General features: G+C 36.7%; 1 protein-coding gene across 1 annotated transcript in view; it reads left to right on the top strand.

The window, feature by feature from the left end:
- The window catches only part of LOC122808307, a 206,671-nt gene that overhangs the window by 181,116 nt on the left and 11,941 nt on the right, over positions 1–13,614 (top strand). The gene's annotated exons all lie outside the window — the stretch shown is intronic.

Consider the following 13,614-nt stretch of genomic DNA (forward strand, 5'->3'; position numbering starts at 1 on the left):
TTTCTGCAACTGTCCTGTTTAGTTCATGGCTGAGAAGAATCCACGGACAAGCCCAGCTACGCAGTTGAACATATAAAGCAAAAAAAAATAAACAAGAGAAATAATGTGAAAGATCTAAGATTCCCTAGAGTTCGGGCACCTAATAAAAAAACATACTGTGAATATCCAAACTAATAACAGGTGGTAGGAATACTTTCTTTAAAATTTTCCAAACCATAAATCCACTGATGAAAGTAGGGAAGCACAAGCTGGTTTAAGCTGAATCTTCTTTATTAAAAACACACAAACTAGCGATCCATATAGAAGTTGAGAAAACAGAATAAAGTGTAGAAATTCACCATTCCATATATATATATATATATATATATATATATATATATATATATATATATATCTGTTTAAAAGCATGGGATTGACTTACTAGGGTAGCTGTGTTGTAAAAATGACAGCATGTTCACTGGTTAAATACCCCTTCCCATATACCACTGTGATATTCAACACAGTGCTGCCCTACTTCAAGCTCTGTGATTCCAGATATGTGTTTAAACTACACAAAACTAAAAGTTAAACTAAAAATTACACATTAATAATTGCTAAAACTTCCTGAAAGCATTTCATTGTAGTGCCAAAAAAAAGTTAACATAAGTCTTCAAAATTCTGTAGGAATGTTTTCTACCAACATTTAGAAACATTTTAACATAGATCAATTTGGTCTACGAGAACTTATTTAGGTTTGTCTGTCAAGTGGGAAAAGCAACTAAAAATTAAAAATTAAAAAACAATACATACCACTATAAATCAATACATATTGTTTAAGAACATGTATTACAAAAAACAAATCGTAAAAAAAAAAAACTTAAATAAAAACTTACCACACTCTTGAGAGTACCTATATGTACATAAGTCTATTCATCTCAAAATCTATTAAAGAATTTTAAAATTCTAAAATAAAGAACACTCAGAAATTTATACTCAGAAACGGTCACTCATGCTCACAGCAGAGATATTCACTCATGTAAGGAAACCCTAGCAAAAATGTGTAAACAGGACACAGTTTAAAATTTATGAATATTATATATTGGAGCCAATTTAAATATGTAGTATATCTGCCTTTAATACTCAAAATGTGTCTAGTTAAGCTCAAACACTGTGCATTAAAATGTTACAATCTAAAAAGGCTAAGCTGTCACAAAAATCAAGCACGTGCTATACAGAAGCTAGTTCAACTGTTTGTTAAATAAAAAAAAATTAAAAAGTTAATAGTTAAAAGAAATTGCAAATAAAGTTAAAAAAATAAAGTTCAGACTTTCAGTCTTGTAAACAATGGGGCACATTTCTTGATTCTAGTATACTTTTCAGTGAGCAATAATAGGTTCATAGGTTCATAGGTGTGTACTTGGCTAATGGCCTTGTAGACTTTACAAGCCTAGCTCCCAAAAATTGCCCAGGCACCGTGCCACCCAATGTTAGTTCACAGTGCCCCTATCCAGTAGGGCAACTGGAATGATCCCTGGGGGGAACTTTTTGTTACCCATCCACTCACCAAGATTTCTCTTGAAGAGGGCCAGTGAGGTCTCTGCTTGACATAAATGAGAAGCGTATTCCAGAGTATGGGAGATGAACCTGTCCCTCCAGCATGTTCTGTTAATTGTGGTAATGAGTTTGTGATCTCTGGAGCATGTGGCGTGGGGGGGATTGGGATTTCTTTAGGTGTAGCATATCAAGGAGGACTGGGTCAGACATGGCTTTGCAAGTCAAGCAGAGATCACCTCTGAGTTAGACAATAAGAGATTGAGAACAGCTGAAGTTTCTTGAGTCTGTCCATGTAGGGTATGTGTTTAAGGATTAGGATCTTTTTTTGTGAGGTACTTTTATGGCCTTTTCAGCTGTGGTAGGTGTCTGGTCAGGTACATGCCAAATGGGGCATTATATTCGATGATTGGTCTAATGAAGGATGAGTAGAGAGGGATGATGACCTCTTTCTTCCTGGATGTGAAACCTTTAGTTATAAGATGTGCCACGTAGAAAGACTTTCTGACCACAGTGGCAATGTGGTGGTCGAAGATGAGGTGGCTGTTGACCTGAGTGCCCAGATCTCTTATAGCTCCTTCAGTGTTCAGTGGGCTCCCATTAATGTGGTAATTTGTGGGAACTGAGTTTTTTTTAAAGGGGATGATGACACATGTTTTGGCATTAAGCTTTAGGCCATGGTTCTGACACCAGTCACTGGTCTCAGAGAGTCCCTTTTGTAGGATGTCTGTATCACTTGAGGAGTTGATAATGACTCCTAGCTTGCAGTCATCAGTGAACTTGGTCAGCCAGAATCCTTCTGTGTTGGCATGGACTTCTGAGAAGTAGATGGCAAACAAGAGAGGGCACAGGACCGAGCCCTGTGGGACTCTACTTATGACTGGTTGACAGTCTGACTTGGAATATGCAACTCAAACTTTGTGGGTTCTGTCTGTGAGACAATTTGCAACCCACCTAGTGATGTAAGGATTGATGCCTAGTTTGCTGAGTTTATCAATGATACCTGAGTGGCGAATGGTATCAAAGGCCTTGACCAGGCCGAGGTAGGCTGTATGCACTGCCTTACCCTCATCCACAGCCTTGGTGACTGCCTCGAAGAAGTCAACCAGGTTCAGCAGGTAGGCTCTCCCTTGAAAAAGCCAAACTGTATGTGGTCAAGAGTTTGGAGATTGCCTATATATTTGTTAAGCAGGTCCATGATGATGCATTCCATAGCTTTGCATACCAGACTCATCAGGCTAATGGGGTGATAGTTCCCAGGGTCTGTAGTTGCTCCCCCTTTAGGGAGTGAGATGACTGTATGCACCATTCGGTAAGGACATAGCCTGAGGTAAGGTTGTGATTGAACAAGGCACACAGATGTGGTGCCAGTTCATTTTGTAACTCATGTAGGACATAGCCAGGGATATTATCAGGTCCCATGGATGCTGTATTCTTGGCTTTGGACAATGCAGCTTTTACCTGTGCCACAGCAATGGTGGGTATCAGGCTTTCTTCTGGTATTGTGATGGGACTCTTTAGGGGAGAGAGAGGGATAAGGTTGGCACTGAATCTGTCAGCCAGTATATTGGCTATATCTGTTGGCTCAGTATAGGAGATGCCATTGTGCAATAACTCAGAACAAATCTGGGTATTGCCTTGGAGGTTTTTGATATATCTATAGAAGGCTTTGTGGTTATTTTTAGTGTCAGCCACAATTCTGCATTCATAGCTGGCTAAACGTATAGTGCAGGCTTTCTAAAAGAGTTTACCCTTAGATGCCACATAACTTTTGGTTTTTCTAAAGTATTTGAGATGTCTCCTTCAAGTTCAGTGTGGTCTGTGTGATCAAGTATTTGAAATGTAAACCCAGAGTGTCTTCTGTGGAGTTGAAGGTGTCTGGCCAGGGCATTATTTCGACATTTAGCCTGGATCTCGGATAGATGACTCGAAATCCTATGTCTCAGTTTATTGATAGTCTTTCCCACATAAAATGCATCACATCCATTACAATTAGCCCTGTAAATAACGTGTGTAAAGTTGCCATCTCTGTTTGCATTAGTCTTACTAAGTTTCAATAAATATGGGAGCTCTGTGGCTTTATTGTTTAATAAAGGTTTTGTGTACATGTTGACCTAAATAAACAGCTGTAAGGACACACTCAAAGTAACATTTCTAGCATTTATTTAAATCTCTGTTTCACTTTTATCATCGCACATTTTGATTTCTGTGTTTAGAAAATAACGTAGAAACATTGATCTTTCTTCACTCTCCATCTTTCACTTCTGCCCTGCCATCTGAATGAAATGGATAAAAGCATGGACACAGATAAACCTGTGACATATTAGCTATGTTTGCAATGCTTTTGTCCATTACGCAGATCAAGAGAAGATTTAATGTCGAGGCCTTGAATTTTTATTTATAGTACCATTTACTTAAAAGGAAGTTCAGTCCATGCATAGAACAATAAAATAAGGAAATGTTTTTCTGACATATTGTTTTAAATGCATTTTTAATCCATTTGCTGACCAAGAAAGCCTACCAGACAAATTGACCCTTTTCAGGGGTGACCCAGGAGTACTGTATGGTTAACTGACAGAAAGAATCAAACCTTCTACCCAGGACAGAGGAGGCAGCTCATTAGCAGCTAAATGTTTTAGTCATCTGTGCAAACTGCCAGACTTCTCATAATGTACACAGCTAGCTTCCAGAAAGCAGTAGTGTTAAAACAATGTAATATAACACAGCACCACATCAAATGATGAACAAAATGAATTACAGTACTTTAATTGGATGAGTCTAATTCATTTTAGCTGGAATAAAGGAATATTTTCCCGTAACTATGAAGTTGCTCTTTAACAATCTGACTGTGTCTCTGGTAGCTGTCTCGTTGTAAGAAGTGCTGCTTGCATTTACCAAGTGAGATAGAAGGGAAGGAATGCACTGTGCTGAATCTCTTGTCACAACAAAAATACACTGTTTGCTACTTATAAACCCTTCTATATTAAAATATACTCTATGCATAGGCAGTTCTAAGTAATCTAAGAATATTGCTTGTAAGCAAAATACAGGACTGCTATTTTTGAAGTCACAGCACTTTACTAGCAAAGATAAATAAAATGAGAATGATTTGACACTGGGAATATGTAGAAACTGCCATTATTAAAACAACCAAATCTTCTTGTAAAACAAATATATCACATCAAAAGTAAGGGGAAACTGCATTATTTAGGACATATTAGGAAGCATAGAAGAAAACAAGACAGTGAATAAGGCTACCAATATTACTGACAATAATACTAATTAAGTCAGAGTGATACAGGCTATCTATATCTATATTGATTATCTATATCTATATCTTTATCTATATTGATATCTATATCTATATCTATATCGATTTCTATATCTATATCTATATCGATATCGATATCTATATCTATATCTATATCTATATCTATATCTATATCGATTTCTATATCTATATCGATATCTATATCTATATCTATATCTATATCAATATCTATATCGATATCTATATCTATATCTATATCTATATCGATATCTATATCGATTTCTATATCTATATCTATATCTATATTGATATCTATATCTATATATATCTATATCTATATTGATATCTATATCTATATCGATATCTATATCTAGATGTGTATGTGGGTTACCCGAACATAATCTAACCATTTGATTGACAATCACAAGACTGACAGCAAACTATCAACACAGCAATATGCTGATAAAGTAAAAATATCTGAACATAAAATACTGACAAAATGGAAACTGAAAAATATTCAGTTATACTAGTAAAGGTTTATGCCCTTTCCCCAATGGTGTGCAACCTTGGAGTCAGTGTATATATTTAGCAGGGGGTGCAAACCCTCACATAGGTGGTGTAGGAGGATTTGCCTCCCCCTACAGAATCCTTGACAAAATGTTGTTCAACTTTATCAGATTTTCCAATGATTTTCTTTGCGGTTAAATTTTGTCACATTTTTCAATATCATTTGGTATGACAGTCAACTTGTTGAACCTGGAAAAAAGCTGTCACAGCTGATCAAAAATCAGCTGATCAAACATGCCAGATTTGTTTCTGTATAAGATTGTATTACAGTGGGGATCAGGGAATTTGTCCTTTCCATACTGTAATGAGATCACAGAGTTGGTAAACATAAATAGCAAGGTGTGTGAGGGGTGCAGTAGGGCTTTCCTCCCTGCCAAAAAAGAAAACATTTTACACTGTATTTTTTTGTCAGCTGTTGATCGACAAGTGGTATTCAATCATTTGCAGTTCAATATTTTGCATTTTCAATGGATCCATTTCTCTCTCTCTCTCTCTCTATATATATATATATATATATTTATACGTTCTTGTAAAAAAAAGAGGAAAACAAGTTTGAAGTACAAGAATGAACAATAATAGAAATAACAGACAAAAAGGTGAACACTGAAAGTAAACAAAGCAGAAGACATAGTCAGAAAAGCATGATGCATAAAACAGTGTACTAAAGTAATAGTATTCTGACTGAACAAAATTTTGTGGTAAGTAGCACAAGGGAAACAGAAAAGATATGCAATAAAATTCCTAAAATCATAGGCAACTAATGGAAAAACATTTAATAATTGTTAACATTTTAGCAAATCAAAGGAGTAAGGTTATGGTTGCTAAACACTAGGTGAGGGCACATTCATCACAAATCACTTTGTCCCTCATTTTCAAGAAAAATCATCAAATCAGTTGTGAAAAAAAATATTCTTTCATGAAGTTAGTGAGGAATTACAATTGAGATATCATGACTTTTTTTGCAAGATCATGTCAGATAAATCATAAGTAGTGACTGGCCGGGTAATGTGGGCAGTAACCAGAACAGAACCAATACGCATGTGGCTGAAGTGGATTTCAACAATATATCTGCCACAGTGACACAGAAAGTTACCAAATGCATTAGACTGCATTGGGAAGAGTCAGAGTGTCATAGTATAAGATAAAGAGAGAGAAAATTATAAACAAAGCTATACATTCATATGTTCATTTGTCTGGATTGCAGTCCACTGGCCTTCAGGAAGATAGGCTGCCATAACCCTAGGTTGATATTTTCGACTTTCTACTTTCTATATATTTATTAAGATTATGTTTGAAAGAAGATAACTACCTTATTATTGTAAGAGCGTGTTTATTTTGTAATCTTTAATGGCACTGGGCAATGCATTTATCATTTGTTTCTTATTTATATTTTCACCTAGTACTAGGTTCTCCAGTTGATTCACCTCTGTTTGATTAAGCAGCCTTTCATCAGATGATACTCTTTCAATATAAGTTAGAGTCCAAGATGTGCAACCCTGGCCTGTACAAGTCAAATTTCCACATTTTTCATTAGGCATTGAGAACTGACATGGTAACTGCAAGAAGTATAGGTATGTCAGTGTTCAGATATGTGTGTTATGGACCTCAGTCATGCCTGCAGCCAGGGTCAGTGTCTTAACATTGTGCAGTCCAATGAAAGGCTATTTGAACTATGAGCATATCTAGTCTAGTGTCAGCACACACACACACACACACACACACACACACACACACACACACACACACACACACACACACACACACACACGCACACACAATGGTTTATCCCAGAAAAAAAAAACTTGCAATCATTCTGTAATGAAGCATTACCTTATAGTCTAGCCAGAGGTAGAGATTCCCTTTGACTAACTTATAAGAAAAAGAACAAAATAACAATTTTGATATATTTTTGAAAATTTCAAATTTTTTTCTACTTTGTGATTTTTTTGCTAAGAAATCATTATAAAATTTCATGTTATTCCAGGTAACTGATTAGAATGGTATACACTGCAGCAGTTCAATCAGTAAAGTGCCATGTCAGTGAGGTATAAGGTTATACAAGGTTATCTGAGTGGTAATTAGGAAATCCATTTAAAATTAGGCTGTACTGAGTACACTTCTGATATTGGTAAATGCACAGTGGACTCATTTTAAACTGCTATTGGCCATTGCCCCTACTTCTTTAACTACAGTGTTGCTTTTAGTTGTTGTTGTTGTTGTTTGTCTTTCGGCTTTTCCCGGTAAGGGGTCGCCACAGAGGAACTCCGGTCCGCTAATGATTGGCAGTAGATTTTTACAAAACGCCGAGGTGCCAGCTCGATGCCCAACCTTCAACAAAGGCACGCCCAATTACGCACGCATGTCTTTGGAACACTACCCAACCATGGGGAGGACATGCAGACTCCACACAGAAGGCACTCCCAAGCCCAGCCGAGAATCGAACGGGAGAACCTCTTGCTGTGAGGTAACAACAATTTGACAATTTTGTCGTCATTTTGTATGTTATTTTTCTTTGACCTCAAGATGCTATATTTACTGACAGTAAAAGCAAGTCCATTATTGCTGCATGTATTTTTCTTTAGAGTCACGGAACAATTCAGCATTTTTTATTCACATAAATGTGTTAACCAGTTTACAACCATCATCATATTTGGTTAGTCAATGTCCATTTCCCTCATTTATATCTAAGAAGAATACTCCATAAAGAAGTTTCCAGTACTTGACATTATAGGACAGCTTTGGTAATCTCCATTTGGAAAGACAATAAAACCTCAAGCCAAACCTGTTGCATTTTATTTATCATGTAGAGTGTTACCCACTAAACTGTATATGGACTCATAATTAATAATTTAATTTATCATTTACTGCATTATATGTAACAGTGTCAATATCTTGCATGGTTATTCCCACATAAATGGCTGCTGTTACCTTTTCTAAGGTGTAATGAGGCTGAAAATGCACCTATTACTGTTGCAAATCTAAACAGAAGAAGGTCCCTTGGGTCTTTATTATCAAGTTCCTTTGTGACATTTCTTACATAGAATACAGGTCAAGTTATTTGTTCAAACATCGAGACTTATGAGACTGCCTTTCCTTGTGAAATGCTACCATTAAAAATGTGTGGTATAGATGGCTAGCTGCATCTTCCTGATGCTATTGTGTTCAAAATAATTTATAGGGGATATATTAATTTTTGCTTGCTTCTCTGTTGCAACCCATCAAATATGTTGTCTTATCACATGCAACTTGAGTTTTTTTAATTTTATTTGGAGCAAAAAATTATTGCATCCATAGGTACACAGCGATGTATCCCCCTGTTTCTACAACACTCTGGCATGTATTAACTTATTTTAAAGTTTGCTCAGTTTTTTTCATGTAGTATTTTTACTAACTCTTGTAGCTGGGTGATTAATTTATTGCTTATAAGGAATACATTATAGTCATATTTTTTTCTTTTACTTTTCTTACATAATTATAAGACATTATTATTGAGTTCAACTTTTGAGATTAAGATGAATTCATACTTCAATCAAAATATTTTGATAGGATAAACATTTAGGGTCATATTCACAGTTCCAGGTTTCAGCTGAGTATAGAAATAATACATTATGGATACCAGTACCTCATTTGGACAATAATTATGAACACTGATTGTAATTCTTCTACTTTAAACTAGACTTGTTTTATGACTATTCTCATTTTAAAGCTACATATTACATTATTATTATTATTATTGCTATTATCATTTTATTACAACCATCATCATAATAATCTAGTCATTAATTAGATAAGCCCACTAGACACAGAAATAACCCTAAGGTGCTATCTGGTTAACTGACTTGCTCAGATACACACAATAAGCAAATGGAAAAGGACTCAAATCCTGAGTCCTTAACTACAGCAGGCAGCTTGTTCAGAGCCTTAACTTTATGCACTGACTGCCAAACCAATGCTGTATATCTTATTTCATTTCTAACCCCATCAAAGGAAACTTGTTGATATGGTGTGCACATTTTTGTCTTACTGGTATTGGCTCATGAATGTAGAAGTTAATAATATCATAGAACTCATTGACTATATTTTCTGTATTCTAATTTATGACACTGAAGATTCTATCCAAGTCTGCTTTTATAAGTATATTATTTTTATATTATATGATTCAGTTATAAAGTCAAGGAAGAGCAATTTATTTATCCCAAAATGTGATTTTATTCTTTAGTTAAAGAAGATGACAACATGTATAATTACAGAGGGCATAATCTTGATTCTGGAGCCAGACTATGCTATATTTGTCAGTATGATTCCTAATAGCCCTGCTTAGCTGAACTTTGTTTTATTTAATTAAAGTTGTTTAGTCCACTGAGTCAGAAACATCTGGGCTTGTTTAATTTATTTTGAGAAGTCCATCCATTCATTGTTTGGGTAGCCTCTTATAAATATTGTGATTTCATGGATTGTTTTCCTGCACTTTATTCAGAAAATCTGCATGCTTTTTTTATTACAAATGGTATACAGTAATATTACTGTCAATAACCACTGGTATTTCATAGTTTTATAGTTTCATAGTTTCATAGTAGTGTACTAGGCTATCTGCCCGGGGGCATTTATAAGCCTAGCCAACAGTGATGTGGCTTCCACCACCCCGTATTATATAGTTGCGCCTCTCTAGTAGTGACACATGTGGGACCCCATTATTTAGTAAACTATACCTCTGTCTAGTAGTGACACTGAGGTGACTCCCGGGGTAAACTTGCGATCTCCCATCCATGCATCGAGATTTTTCTTGAACAGTGCCAATGAAGGGCTCTGTCTCACATGAACTGGGATTTTGTTCCAGAGTATGGGTAACCTCTGTGTTATGAATCTATCCCTCCAGCATGTCCTATTCATATTTGTGCAGAGGTTGAAATCTTTAGCTCGCGTGGTTCTGGTGGATTTGGATTTTTGAGATGGAGCATGTCCATCAGTTCTTGGTTGGACATGGCCCTATATGTTAGGCACAAATCACCTCTGAGCAGGCGGTATGCTACTGAATAGAGCTGGAGTTTCTTTAATCTAGCTGGATAAGGCACATGTTTGAGACCTATGATCCTCTTGGTGAGGTACTTCTGGGGTCTTTCCAGTTGTTGCATGTGCCGGGTGAGATACATCCCAAATGGAGCATTATATTCAATCATGGGCTTGACAAGGGAGGAATATAGAGGTACAATGACCTCCTTTGATCTGGATGAGAATCCCTTCATGATGAGATGGGCAAGGTAGAATGTCTTTCTGACCACTTTGGCAACATGGTTGTCAAAGGAGAGGTCACTATCGACTTGAGTCCCCAGGTCTCTGATTACTTCTTCCGTATTCAGTGGGTTATTGTCTACGTGATAATTTGTGGGTACTTTGTTTTTCCCAAAGGAGATGACTATACATTTTTTGGCATTAAGTTTGAGGCCATGATTCCGGCACCAGTTGTCCGTTTCAGTGAGACCTTTCTGTAGGATGTGTGTGTCAGCAGGTGAATCAACTATGGCACCCAGTTTGCAGTCATCTGCAAACTTTGTCAGCCATAATCCTCCCATATTTGCTTTCACATCTGAGAAGTAAATGCCGAATAAGAGTGGTCCCAAGACTGAGCCCTGTGGGACACCACTCATGACTGGTTTTGAGTCTGACATGGCTCCAGCAATTTTGACCTTATGGGTTCTGTGTTTTAGCCAGTTTGCTACCCATCTTGTGACATATGGATTTACATTTAGGCTGCTGAGCTTGTCTATGATGCCAGAGTGTGGTATCGTGTCAAAGGCTTTAGCCAAGTCCAAGTAGGCAGTGTGGACAGCCTTGCCCTCGTCGATGGCACTAGTGACTGTCTCGAAGAAGTCAACCAGGTTTAAGAAGCAGGATCTGCCTTTTACAAAACCAAACCGAATTATTTTTGCAATTACTAATCTTGAGTTGTGCATTTGGTTTTGGCTTTTTCACATTCTTTTGCAGCTATTGAGACATGGTCATCTATGCTATAGAATCTTCAAGAATGTAAGCCGTTACACCATGGAATTTGTGTTAACTATGCATTTCGTATCTTTAAAATGAACATCAGTAATGTCACAGATGGCAGCCTCCTCCAAGCAGGGAAAAGCTTCCACATTTTCATCCTATTCCTAACAATTATACCATTTACCAAATTTGTTTACAATCTAAAGATGGAAAAATACTTCTAACTTCTACTATTGAGAATGTGGAGGGCAAGGTAAAGCCTACAATATGTGTAGTTGCACATTTCGTTCCATGTTGATAGGCACTGAGGTATTCCAAGACATCATGCTCTTAGTTACTTAATGAATGCCGATACGTTGTCATCATAATCAGGTGCCATGAGAGGATGGAAGAATATTATTATATTACTATATTATTATATTACTACATTACTGTAATATTAAGCAGTTGAGTTATTTATTATCATTGCTATGATGTTCAATAATCCAAACATGTCCTGTTCCATATCCAATAGACAGGACGGGTGTAGGTTAATTAATCCACTGTAAACAATTACCATGTCATAATTACATGTAATCACCATTGAGCTAGTTGAGATGCCCCTAACATTTGACTGAGATAGGCAATACATCGATACAAAGCCATTACAAATTCCAGCAAGGTATCTGTTTTCTGCACAACAGTGTTATCTATGAGCACCATGTTTTTGAGATTGTCTAATTGGAGAGTCTATCATATGGGGTAGCAAGTCTGTCTAGGTTCACAATTATCCCAAGGTATTTTGCTGTTATGGAGTGTCCATGCTAAACCATTATTTTGGTGTGATTTGTTGGGAGAATTACATAGTATGTTATATGTAGAACTTTTTGGCTTTGTTCCTTCTTACTGTACAGCTGAACGGAAGAAGAATAAATGGAAAGGAAGTGTGTGTAGACAGACTAGAAAAAAATTGATTGCAATGAGCACACTGTTGTAGCAGCTGTCACAAGTACCTTAAGCATATAAACAAGTCTCTAGGTCATCTTATAAATAAACACTTAAGTAGACGCAATTTCATAAGGTTACCTTATGGTATTTCATCTGGACCACAGTTGTTTCAATGAGCAATAGCAAATATGATTGATAGAAGAGAATGACTTGCAACTTTAAGGATGACTTTGTATTCCTGAGTCCTATAAAGTAAGAACATTATGCATGTCCAGCAAGTGAGTTTGCAGGATTTGAAACTCAGTAAAGACAAATGTCAAATAAATGTCATTTCTCTGAAGTATATGGCACATAACTGTGAGACAATTGCTAACAATCAGTTGATGACAGTGTTCATGCTACTGTAAATATGCAAAAATATATGAAAGATCATACATTACCCACCTCTTGGGAATGGTACACTACCTATACTAGTTTATGTTTACATTTATGAAGAATTCTTATGGCACTGAGATAACTGCTAGAGCATGATGCATCAAGGTGTTAGGCAGTGGATCAGAAACCAAATTATAAGCTGACAAAGAAGTTAGTGACCACAACACAGACTCTGAAATATTTATGACAAAGCATTTACAATTCAAGCAGGTGCAGGTCAACAGTAGTTAAGATGAGACTTTGTAAGAAGGGCATTGACTAATGTGCAGAGAAGCTGCACATGAACTGAAAAAGAAATGCTAGCAAAGTAGCAAGGTGCATGACTTCATGACTATGAAAATGGGAGCATAGTATTCTAGAAGTTGATGACAATGTAATAGGAGCATAGGTTCATAGAAGGTTTCTAAGCTGCTGGAGCTAGAGTCTTTATAAGCCTAGCCATATTATAGCCTTGTTCCCTTATAGAACAAGATATATAGTCTATATTTGCAATGCAAATCTAAGATCTACACAAGTTGCAAATCTAGGATCAGCACTGGCTGCCCCTGTCCAAGAGGGACATAGCAGAAACCCCTGGAGTAAATTTTCATTTTCTCATCCAATTGTCCAAGTTACACTTAAGTAGGTTCATTGAGGAGCTCTGTTGTACATGAAGTGGAAGATTGTTCCAGAGGAGTGACATCCTCTGGGAGACATATCTCTCCAGCATGTCCTATTAATGTCGCAGACCATGTTAACGTCCTTAGAGCGAGTTATTCTTGTTCCATTTGATTTCTGGATGTGCAGCATTTCCATTAAGGCAAGATTCAAGACTACTCTGTAGGCCAGGCACAAGTCGCTTCTAAGCAGTCTATATGAGATAGAGTACAGTCACAGGATCTTCAGTCTGTTCATGTAGG

This window comes from Protopterus annectens, chromosome 8.part0 (assembly GCF_019279795.1).
Source record: "Protopterus annectens isolate FY-2018-M chromosome 8.part0, PAN1.0, whole genome shotgun sequence".
Taxonomy (NCBI): Eukaryota; Metazoa; Chordata; order Ceratodontiformes; family Protopteridae; genus Protopterus; species Protopterus annectens.